Source organism: Oncorhynchus keta, unplaced genomic scaffold, assembly GCF_023373465.1.
Source record: "Oncorhynchus keta strain PuntledgeMale-10-30-2019 unplaced genomic scaffold, Oket_V2 Un_contig_27560_pilon_pilon, whole genome shotgun sequence".
In the NCBI taxonomy this organism is placed as follows: domain Eukaryota; kingdom Metazoa; phylum Chordata; class Actinopteri; order Salmoniformes; family Salmonidae; genus Oncorhynchus; species Oncorhynchus keta.
Genome location: NW_026285584.1, coordinates 7539 through 19455, shown reverse-complemented (window position 1 = coordinate 19455; position 11917 = coordinate 7539). Strand labels below are relative to the sequence as shown.

Sequence of the window (11917 nt, the reverse complement as noted above, 5' to 3'; positions counted from 1 at the left end):
TTTCTAGTACAAGAGTAGTGAATACCAGTTGATTAAAGATGACCTACTGCCCAGGTTGTCTTTTCTAGTACACGGTAGTGAATACCAGTTGATTAAAGATGACCTACTGCCCAGGTTGTCTTTTCTAGTACACAGTAGTGAATACTAGTTGATTAAAGATGACCTACTGCCCAGGTTGTCTTTTCTAGTACACAGTAGTGAATACCAGTTGATTAAAGATGACCTACTGCCCAGGTTGTCTTTTCTAGTACAGTAGTGAATACCAGTTGATTAAAGATGACCTACTGCCCAGGTTGTCTTTTCTAGTACACAGTAGTGAATACCAGTTGATTAAAGATGACCTACTGCCCAGGTTGTCTTTTCTAGTACACGGTAGTGAATACCAGGTGATTAAAGATGACCTACTGCCCAGGTTGTCTTTTCTAGTACACGGTAGTGAATACCAGTTGATTAAAGATGACCTACTGCCCAGGTTGTCTTTTCTAGTAAACAGTAGTGAATACTAGTTGATTAAAGATGACCTACTGCCCAGGTTGTCTTTTTGAATAACTAGTTGCTTTGAACAGGCTTCTCTTTCCATATAGTATTTATTACATTTACAACTCATTTCACAAACAAGACACATAACTCATTTTAAACAGGACCGTGACAGAGACATGGATTTTTACATCATGCCAAAAAAAAAAAAAAAAAAACACAAATCATTTAAAGTCATTTTGAAATATATATATAAATCCTTGTATAGTTTAAACATGACATTTTCTGTTCGTGTGTGTCAGATCAGAATGTAGGGAGGTACTGGTGTGTGTGTGAGTGTCAGATCAGAATGTAGGGAGGTACTGGTGTGTGTGTCAGATGATGTGGAGGTACTGTGTGTGTGTGTGTGTGTGTGTGATCAGTGTAGGAGGTACTGGTGTGTGTGTCAGATCAGAATGTGAGGTACTGATCAGAAGATGGGGATGTAGGTGTGTGTGTATCTTGGCGCGGTGCCTGGGGATGTGGAGTTGTCTGAGCGATCTGAGCGATACACTCAGCGATCCACACGATGTTCCTGCACTCCTGCTCCTTCAGCCTGACGTAGGCATAGAACACGCTGAAGTGGAACTGGTTCAGGAACGCCAGCTTGTTCAGCTTCACCTGCAGGACATCAGGGGGTGGGTTAACGAGGGCATCAGGGGGGGGTGGGTGCGAGGCATCAGGGGTGGGTTAACGAGGGCATCAGGGGGGGGTGGGTTAACGAGGGCATCAGGGGGTGGGGGCATCAGGGGGTGGGGTTGTTAACGAGGGCATCAGGGGGTGGGTTAACGAGGGCATCAGGGGGTGGGTTAACGAGGGGCATCAGGGGGTGGGTGCAACGAGGCATCAGGGGTGGGTTAACGAGGGCATCAGGGGGTGGGCTAACGAACGGGGTGGGTTAACGGACATCAGGGGTGGGCTAACGAGCATCAGGGGGTGGGTGCGAGGGCATCAGGGGTGGGGCATCAGGGGGTGGGTTAACGAGGGCATCAGGGGTGGGTTAACGAGGGCATCAGGGGGTGGGTTAACGAGGCATCAGGGGGTGGGTTAACGAGGCATCAGGGGGGGCTAACGGGGCATCAGGGGGTGGGTAACGAGGGCATCAGGGGGGAACGGGTGGGTTAACGAGGCATCAGGGGTGTTCAGTGGGGGCAATAACGAGGCATCAGGGGTGGGTGGGTTTAACGAGGCATCAGGGGGTGGGGTGGGTTAACGAGGGCATCAGGGGGTGGGTGGGTTAACGGCATCAGGGCATCAGGGGGTGGGTGGGTTAACGAGGGATCAGGGGGGTGGTGGGTTAACGAGGGCATCAGGGGGGTGGGTGGTTAACGAGGGCATCAGGGGGGTGGGTTAACGAGGCATCAGGGTGGGTGGCTAACGAGGGCATCAGGGGTGGGTTAACGAGGGCATCAGGGGGTGGGTTAACGAGGGCATCAGGGGTGGCTAACGAGGCACTGGTGGTGGCTAACGAGGCATCAGGGGTGGGTTAACGCAGGCATCAGGGGTGGGGTTAACGAGGGCATCAGGGGGGTGGGTTAACGAGGGCATCAGGGGGGTGGGTGGGTTAACGAGGCATCAGGGGGTGGGTGGGTTAACGAGGCATCAGGGGTGGGTGGGCTAACTATAGACATCAGGGGGGTGGGGTGGTTAACGAGACATCAGGGGGGTGGTGGGTTAACGAGGCATCAGGGGGTGGGTTAACGAGGCACCAGGGGGGTGTCAACCAGGCACTGGGGGTGGGTTAACGAGGGCATCAGGGGGGTGGGTTAACGAGGGCATCAGGGGGTGGGTTAACGAGGGCATCAGGGGGTGGGTTAACGAGGGCATCAGGGGGTGGGTGGGTCAACGAGGGCATCAGGGGGTGGGTTAACGAGGGCATCAGGGGTGGGTTAACGAGGGCATCAGGGGTGGGTTAACGAGGTGGGTGGGTTAACGAGGCATCAGGGGTGGGTTAACGAGTGGGGTGGGTTAACGAGGGCATCAGGGGGTGGGTTAACGAGGCATCGGGGGGTGGGTTAACGCAGGGCATCGGGGGTGGGTGAGGCATCAGGGGGTGGGTGGGTTAACGAGACATCAGGGGTGGGTGGGTTAACGAGGGCATCAGGGGGTGGTGGGTTAACGAGGCATCAGGGGGTGGGTGGGTTAACGAGGGCATCAGGGGTGGTGGGTTGGGTTAAAGAACTAGGCACTCAGGGGGGCTAACGAGACATCAGGTGTATAACGAGGACATCAGGGGTGGGTGGGTTAACGAGACACAGGGGTGTGGGTTAAAGAGCATCAGGGGGGTCGTGGGTTAAGGAGGACATCAGGGGGTGGGTGGGTTAAAGGGCCAGGGGTGGGTGGGTTAACGAGGACATCAGGGGGTGGTGGGTTAACGAGGACATCAGGGGTGGGTGGGTTAACGAGGACATCAGGGGGGTGGGGCGGGTTAACGAGGACACATGGGGGGTGGGTGTTAACGAGGACATCGGGGGTGGTGGCTAACGAGACCGGTGGTGGCTAACGAGAATGGGTACTGGGGTGGGTGGGTTAACGAGGACGCCGGGGGGTGGGTGGGTTAACGAGGACGCCGGGGTGGGGTTAACGAGGACGCTGGGGGGTGGGGTGGGTTACGAGGACGCCGGGGGTGGGGTGGGTTGAACGAGGACGCTGGGGGGTGGGGGGTTAACGAGGACGTCGGGGTGGGTGGGTTAACGAGGACGCCGGGGTGGGTGGGTTAACGAGACGCCCGGGGTGGTGGGTTAACGAGGGACGCCGGGGGTGGGTGGGTTAACGAGGACGCGGGTGGGGTGGGTTAACGAGGACGCCGGGGGGTGGGTGGGTTAACGAGGACGCTGGGGGTGGTGGGTTAACGAGACGCTGGGGTGGGGTTAACGAGGACGCCGGGGTGGTGGTTAACGAGGACGCCGGGGTGGGTGGGTGGGGTGGGTAACGAGGACGCCGGGGGTGGGTGGGTTAACGAGGACGCCGGGGGTGGGGGTTAACGAGGACGCCGGGGGGTGGGGTGGGTTAACGAGGACGCTGGGGTGGTGGTCGGTGGGTTCTACGAGGACGCCCGGGGTGGGTGGGTTAAAAGGGACGCCGGGGTGGGTGGGTTAACGAGGACGCTGGGGTGGGGTGGGTCGAGGACGCCGGGGTGGGTGGGTTAACGAGGACTGGGTGTGGTTAACGAGGACGTGGGGTGGGTGGGTTAACGAGGACGCTGCTCACCTGGGGGGTTAACGAGGACCTGGGGTGGGTGGGTTAACCCTGGGGGGTGGGGGTGGGTTAACGAGGACGCTTGGGTGGGTTAACGAGACGGGGGTGGGCAGGGTTAACGAGGACGCCGGGGTGGTGGTTAACTACGCAATGGGGTGGTTAACGAGGGTAGCTGGGGTGGGGTGGGTTAACGAGGACGCGGGGTGGTGGGTGGGGTAACAGGACGCGGGGGTGGGTGGGTTAACAGGACGGTTCTGGGCCAACGAGGACGCCGGGGTGGTGGGGTGGGGTAACGAGGACGCGGGGTGGTGGGTGGGGTTAACGAGGACGCGGGTGGTGGTGGTGGGTGGTTAACGAGACGGGGGTGGGTGGGTTAACGAGGACGCCTGATGGTGGGTGGGTTAACGAGAATGGTGGGTTAACGAGACGCGGGGTGGGTGGGTTAACGAGGACGGGGGGTGGACCAGTAACTTACAGGGTGGGTGGGGTAACGAGGACGCGGGGGTGGGTGGGTTAACGAGGACGCAGGGGGTGGTGGGTGGGTTAACTGGACGCGGGGGTAGCTAATGGGACTAGTAGTGGGGAACGAGGGACGCGGGGGGTGGGTGGGTTAACGAGGACGCCGGGGGTCGGGTGGGGTTAACGTCAGGACGAGACGCTGGGGTGGGCTAACGGGTTCTGTTAATACTCATCGGGAAACTGTTAATACCATGATAATGGTGTGTGCGTGTAGTAAAAGTCGCGCTGCTCACCTCATGCTCAAACTGTCCAGTGTCTTGTCCCCTGGGTTGCTGCCTGCTCCCTCAAACAGGAGCCAATCTGAGAGGAGGAGTTAGCCAGTCTGAGCTGGATCACCATATTTTGACCAATAGGATGAGGCAAGAGGGCAATATTGCTGGGGGATTGAGAACATATTTCATTGGTCCTCTGCTTTAGTTCAACGGTTCTAGGGAAGTGATACCATATTAAAGGTGAGCCTCAAATACAGTGAGGACAGAAAGAGACTTGGTGAAGGTGGGGGGATAGGCTGATGTCTCAGGTCACAGAACAGAAGACTAGTGAAGGTGTAATAAAGGACCAGTAACTGACAGGGCAGTGTTTCAGTAGGCTAGGCTAGTAAGGACCAGTAACTGACAGGGTAGTAGCTAGCAGGCTAGTAGTAAGGACCAGTAACTTACAGGGTAGTAGCCAGCATGGCTAAATAGTAGTAAGGACCAGTAACTGACAGGGGTAGCCAGCAGGCTAGGCTGGCATTAGCTGGCAGTAAGGACCAGTAACTGACAGGGTAGTAGCCGGCAGCCTGGGCTAGTAGTAAGGACCAGTAACTGACAGGTAGTAGCCAGTAGGCTAGTAGTAGCGGTAGTAAGGACCAGTAATCTGACAGGGTAGTAGCCAATAGGCTAGGCTAGTAGGGTGGTCCAGTAACTGACACCCTGGCGTTACAAGCGCCATGCTCAGTAGTAAGGACCAGTAACTGACAGGGTAGTAGCCAGTAGGCTAGTAGTAGCGGTAGTAAGGACCAGTAACTGACAGGGCAGTAGCCTGTGCAGGCCAGCAGTGGTAGTATGGACCAGTAATGAACAGGGTAGTAGCCAGTAAGCTAGGCTAGCAGTAACCGCAATGCAAGACAGGGTGCAAGGAGCCTGGCTGGAGAGTAAGGACCACTAACTAATCAACTAACTAACTAACTATATATATATATATATGCCATTTATCAGACGCTTATCCAAAGCGACTTACAGTCATGTGTGCATACATTCTACGTATGGGTGGTCCCGGGATCAAACCCACTACCCTGGCGTTACAAGCGCCATGCTCTACCAACTGAGCTAACAGAAGGACCAACTGACAGGGTAGTAGCGGTAGGCTGGACTAGTAGTAAGACCAGTAATGAACAGCCTGGACTAGTAGCTTACAGGGCAGCCGTGACTAGCAGTCGTAAGGTCCAGTAACTGACAGGGCTCAGTAGCCAGCAGGCTGTCCTCCAGTGTCTTGGTCCAGTAACTGACAGGGTAGCCAGTAGGCTAGGCTAGTAGTAAGGTCCAGTAACTGACAGGGTCTAGCCAGTAGGCTAGGGTAGTAGTAAGGACCAGTAACTGACAGGGTAGTAGCCAGTAGGCCAGGCTATAGTAGGATGAGCAACTGAGGTAGGTATTGCTGGGGGACAGTAGGCTATGGCTGTTCGTCAGGCTAGTAAGGACCAGTAACTGACAGGGTAGTAGCCAATTCCTAGGGCTAGTAGTATACCAGTAACTGACAGGGTAGTAGCCTCTCTAAATAGTAGTCACAGGACCAGTAACTGACAGGGTAGTAGCCAATGGCTAGTTCAAGTCACAGTATACTGACAGGGTAGTAGCTTGGCTAGGCTAGTAGCTAGCAGTAGCCAGTAACCGACAGGGCAGTAGCTAGCCCGGGCCAGCAGTCGCAGTATAACTGACAGGGCAGTAGCTAGCAGCCTGGGCCAGCAGTCGTAGTATAACTTACAGGGTAGTAGCTAGCAGCCTGGGCCAGTCAGTATACCTGACAGGGGTAGTAGCTAGCAGCCTGGGCCAATGCAGTCAGCATAACTGACAGGGTGGCAGCTAGCAGCCTGGCCAGCAGCTAATGAGACCAACTTACAGGGTAGTAGCTGAGCAGCCTGGGCTAGCAGTCAGTATACCTGACAGGCAATGGCAGCCTGACCAGTATAACTTACAGGGTAGCAGCCAAAGCAGCCTCTGGGCCAGCAGTCGTAGCATAACTGATTAGGGGTAGTAGCTAGCAGCCTGGGCTAGCAGTCGTAGTATAACTGACAGGGGTAGTAGCCGGCAGCCTGGGCTAGCAGTAGTATAACTGACAGGGTAAGCCGGCAGCCTGGGCTACCAGTATAACTTACAGGGTAGTAGCTAGCAGCCTGGGCTAGCAGTCGTAGTATAACTGACAGGGTAGTAGCCAGCAGGCTAGGCTAGTAGTAAGGACCAGTAACTGACAGGGTAGTAGCCAGCAGGCTAGGCTAGTAGTAAGGACCAGTAACTGACAGGGTAGTAGCCAGCAGGCTAGGCTAGTAGTAAGGACCAGTAACTGACAGGGTAGTAGCTAGCAGCCTGGGCTAGCAGTCGTAGTATAACTGACAGGGTAGTAGCCGGCAGCCTGGGCTAGCAGTCGTAGTATATCTGACAGGGTAGTAGCTAGCAGCCTGGGCTAGCAGTCGTAGTATATCTGACAGGGTAGTAGCTAGCAGCCTGGGCTAGCAGTCGTAGTATAACTTACAGGGTAGTAGCTAGCAGCCTGGGCTAGCAGTCGTAGTATAACTGACAGGGTATAACTTACAGGGTAGTAGCTAGCAGCCTGGGCTAGCAGTCGTAGTATAACTGACAGGATATAACTGACAGGGTAGTAGCTAGCAGCCTGGGCTAGCAGTCGTAGTATAACTGACAGGGTAGTAGCTAGCAGCCTGGGCTAGCAGTCGTAGTATAACACTTACAGGGTAGTAGCTAGCAGCCTGGGCTAGCAGTCGTAGTATAACTTACAGGGTAGTAGCTAGCAGCCTGGGCTAGCAGTCGTAGTATAACTTACAGGGTAGTAGCTAGCAGCCTGGGCTAGCAGTCGTAGTATAACTTACAGGGTAGTAGCTAGCAGCCTGGACTAGCAGTCGTAGTATATCTGACAGGGTAGTATAGCTAGCAGCCTGGGCTAGCAGTCGTAGTATAACTGACAGGGTAGTATAGCTAGCAGCCTGGGCTAGCAGTCGTAGTATAACTGACAGGGTAGTATAGCTAGCAGCCTGGACTAGCAGTCGTAGTATAACTGACAGGGTAGTAGCTAGCAGCCTGGACTAGCAGTCGTAGTATAACACTTACAGGGTAGTAGCTAGCAGCCTGGACTAGCAGTCGTAGTATAACTGACAGGGTAGTAGCTAGCAGCCTGGGCTAGCAGTCGTAGTATAACTTACAGGGTAGTAGCTAGCAGCCTGGGCTAGCAGTCGTAGTATAACTTACAGGGTAGTAGCTAGCAGCCTGGGCTAGCAGTCGTAGTATAACTTACAGGGTAGTAGCTAGCAGCCTGGGCTAGCAGTCGTAGTATAACTGACAGGGTAGTAGCTAGCAGCCTGGGCTAGCAGTCGTAGTAAAACTTACAGGGTAGTAGTCGGCCACAGCTTTGACCTGTTCGTAGTCAGTCAGCGCGGGCAAGCTGAGCCAGCCCCTCAGGGTACAGCTTGCCACAGTGGGGAACAGCTTGGCACGGTCCTCCTTAGACAGTTCGGTACCAAATGAGTTGATGGTGATGATGAAGGCCCTCCTGTCCGCCTCAAACTGGACACACAGAGGAGAGGAAATAGGAAACTGACTGATTGACAGGTGAGAGGTTAATATACTAGAACACACTTCAACTGACAGGGTAGCAGTCAGCTTCCGGGCTTTAGGTGGTCGAGCATAACCGACAAGGCAGTAGCCAGCAGCCCGCCAGCTCGAGTATAACTGGACAGGGCAGCTAGCAGCCTGGGCTAGCAGTCGTAGTATAACTGACAGGGTAGTAGCTAGCAGCCTGGGCTAGCAGTCGTAGTAAAACTTACAGGGTAGTAGTCGGCCACAGCTGACCTGTTCGTAGTCGTCAGCTGGGCAAGCTGAGCCAGCCCTCAGGGTACAGCTTAAGCCACAGGGGGGAACAGTTGGCACGGTCCTCCTTAGACAGTTCGGTACCAAATGAGTTGATGGTGATGATGAAGGTCCCTCCTGTCCGCTCAAACTGGACAATAATAATAAGATTATTACTATAAACATACCACAGTATAAATGACTACAGAGAACACACCACAGTATGAATGACCTTTCAGAGAACCACCACAGTATAAATGACTACAGAGAACCACCGCAGCATAAATGACTACAGAGAACCACCACAGCATAAATGACTACAGAGAACCACCACAGCATAAATAACTACAGAGAACCACCGCAGTATAAATGACTACAGAGAACCACCACAGTATAAATGACTACAGAGAACTAATACAGTATAAATGACTACAGAGAACCACCACAGAGCAAATGACTACAGAGAACCACCACAGTATAAATGACTACAGAGAACCACCACGTAGTATAAATGACTAAAGAGAACCACCGCAGTATATAAAATGACTACAGAGAACCACCGGGCAGAGATAATGACTACAGAGAACCACCACAGTATAAATGACTACAGAGAACCACCGCAGTATAAATGACTACAGAGAACCACCACAGTATAAATGACTACAGAGAACCACCACAGTATAAATGACTACAGAGAACCACCACAGTATAAAAATGACTAAAGAGAACCACCACAGTATAAATGACTAAAGAGAACCACCACAGTATAAATGACTAAAGAGAACCACCACAGCATAAATGACTCACAGAGAACCACCACAGTATAAATGACTACAGAGAACCACCGCAGTATAAATGTGACTACAGAACCACCACAGTATAAATGACTACAGAGAACCACCACAGTATAAATGACTACAGAGAACCACCACAGTATAAATGACTACAGAGAACCAACACAGTGGCATTCGGAAAGTCTACAGACCCCTTGACCTTTTCCACATTCCCTCTGTTAAAGTCTACAGACTTATTCTAACATGGATTCACATTCTGTTACGTTGTATGCACACATGACTGTATTCTAAAAGGATCTGCTAAATGTTTTATATTATATATCATCACTACACAGACACACGCATTACCCTAATGATAAAGCAAAAACAAGTTGACATTTTGCAAATATAAATATAAAAAAATATATATATTAAACTCAGTACTTTGCTGAAGCACCTTTGGCAGCGATACAGCCTCCAGTCTTCTTGGAATGACGATGCAAGCTTGGCACATCTGTATTTGTGGAGTTTTATTTTAACTAGGCAAGTTTCAGTTAAAGGACAAGTTCTTATTACAATGACGGGCCTGCACCGGCCCAAACCCCGGACGACGCTGGGCCGATTGTGCGCCGCCCCTATAGGACCTCCCAATCACGGCCCGGTTGTGATACAGCCTGGTATCAACCAGGTGTCTGTAGTGACGCCTCAAGCACTGAGATGCAGTGTCTTAGACTGCTGCGTCACTCGGGAGCCTAGAGTTTCTCCCATTCTTCTCTGCAGATCCTCTCAAGCTCTGTCAGGTTGGATGGGGGAGCGTTGCTGCACAGCTATTTTTTAGGTCTCTCCAGAGATGTTCGATTGGGTTCAAGTTCAGGTTCTGGCTGGGCCACTCAAGGACATTCAGATGTCATCCCGAAGCCACTCCTGCGTTGTCTTCGCTGTGTACTTAGGGTCGTTGTCCTGTTGGAAGGTGAACCTTTGCCCCCAGTCTGAGGTCCTGAGCGCTCTGGAGCAGGTTTTCATCAAGGATCTCTCTGTACTTTGCTCCGATCATATTTCCTTCGATCCTGACTAGTCTCCCAGTCCCTGCTGCTGAAAAACATCACCACAGCATGATGCTGCACCACCATGCTTCCCGTAGATGATGCCAGGTTTCCTCCCAGACGTGCCACTTGGTTTCATCAGACCAAATAATCTTGTTTCTCATAGTCTGGAGAGTTTCAGGTGGCATTTGGCAAACTCTGCGGGCTGTCATGCCTTTACTGAGTGAATGGGCTACAGGAGCCATAAAGGCTTGATTTGTGGAGTGCTGCAGAGATGGGAGAACCTTCCAGAAGGATAACCATCTCCACAGAAGAAGTCCGGAGCTCTGTCACAGTGACCGCCGGGGTTCTGGTCACCTCCCCTGACCAAGGCCCTTCTCTCCCGACACTCAGTTTGGCCGGGTGGCCAGCTCTAGGAAGAGTCTTTGTGTTCCAAACTTCCTCCATTTAAGAATGATGGAGGCCACTGTGTTCTGGGGACCTTCAATGCTGCAGAAATGTTTCTTAAGTACGCTTTCCCCAGATCTGTGCCCCCCGACACAATCATGTCTCTGAGCTCTACGGACACCATTTGACCTCATGGCTTGTTTTTTGCTCTGACATGCACTGTCAACTGTGGGACCTTATATAGACAGGTGTGTGCCTTTTCAAATAATGTCCAATCAATTGAATTTACCACAGGTGGACTTCAATCAATTTGTAGAAACATCTCAAGGATGATCAATGGAAACAGGAAGCACCTGAGATCAATTTTGAGTCTCATAGCAAAGGTTCTGAATACTTATGTAAATCTGTTTTTTTATTTTTAATACATTTGTGAAAATTTCTAAAAACCTGTTTTTGCTTTGTCATTATGGGGTATGGTGATGTCATTATGGGGTATTGTGATGTCGATTGATGAGAATTCTTTTTTAATCCATTTTAGAATAAGGCTGTAACGTAACAAAAATGTGTAAAAAGTAAAGGGGTCTGAATACTTTCCCGAAGACACTTGTATATATCAAGTTAACTGTCTAATAAAGGGACAAGCTCACGGACCTCTAGAATAGGACACATGGTGTCACCAGTGGTTCCTCCCTGCAGAGTGGAGCAGAACTTGTAGAAAGCCTCCAGATAAGCCTGGAAATGAATACATGGATTAAAGTCAATGACCATCTATCTTCTGATGCACGATGTTGTTTAACATTGTGAATGAAATCCCTTTGCTCACCTCATTACAGAGTATTACAGGTGAATGAAATCCCTTCGCTCACCTCATTACAGAGTATTACAGGTGAATGAAATCCCTTATTACAGAGTATTACGGGTGAATGAAATCCCTTTGCTCACCTTATACAGAGTATTACGGATGATCTCGATGTTCATCTCATCCAGATCCTGCTCAGATATGCAGTCTTGGAAGAAAGCAGCTGAAGAAATGATCAGACATTTAACAGGATTTAGTAAAGACACATTTATGAGCAAAGTTGAGTTTTAGCGCCATCTAGTGTTCGCTACAGGTTATAAAATCCCTCCAGTCTGTTGTTCAAAGATTCTTCTTCCTTGCATTCTCAAATCCATGACTTCCATTAGTAAACCACCCAGGATGGGGGGAACAGTTCCATTAGTAAACCACCCAGGACGGGGGGAACAGTTCCATTAGTAAACCACCCAGGATGGGGGAACAGTTCCATTAGTAAAACCACCCAGGACGGGGGGGGACAGTTCCATTAGTAAACCACCCAGGATGGGGAGAACAGTTCCATTAGTAAACCACCCAGGACGGGGAACAGTTCCATTAGTAAACCACCCAGGACAGGGAACAGTTCCATTA

The 11917-nt window shown here is 51.5% G+C and overlaps 1 pseudogene; it reads right to left on the bottom strand.

Moving 5' to 3' along the window:
- Positions 1-990: 990 nt before the first annotated feature.
- Positions 991-11513, bottom strand: LOC127922886 (V-type proton ATPase subunit d 1-like; annotated as a pseudogene).
- Positions 11514-11917: the final 404 nt, after the last annotated feature.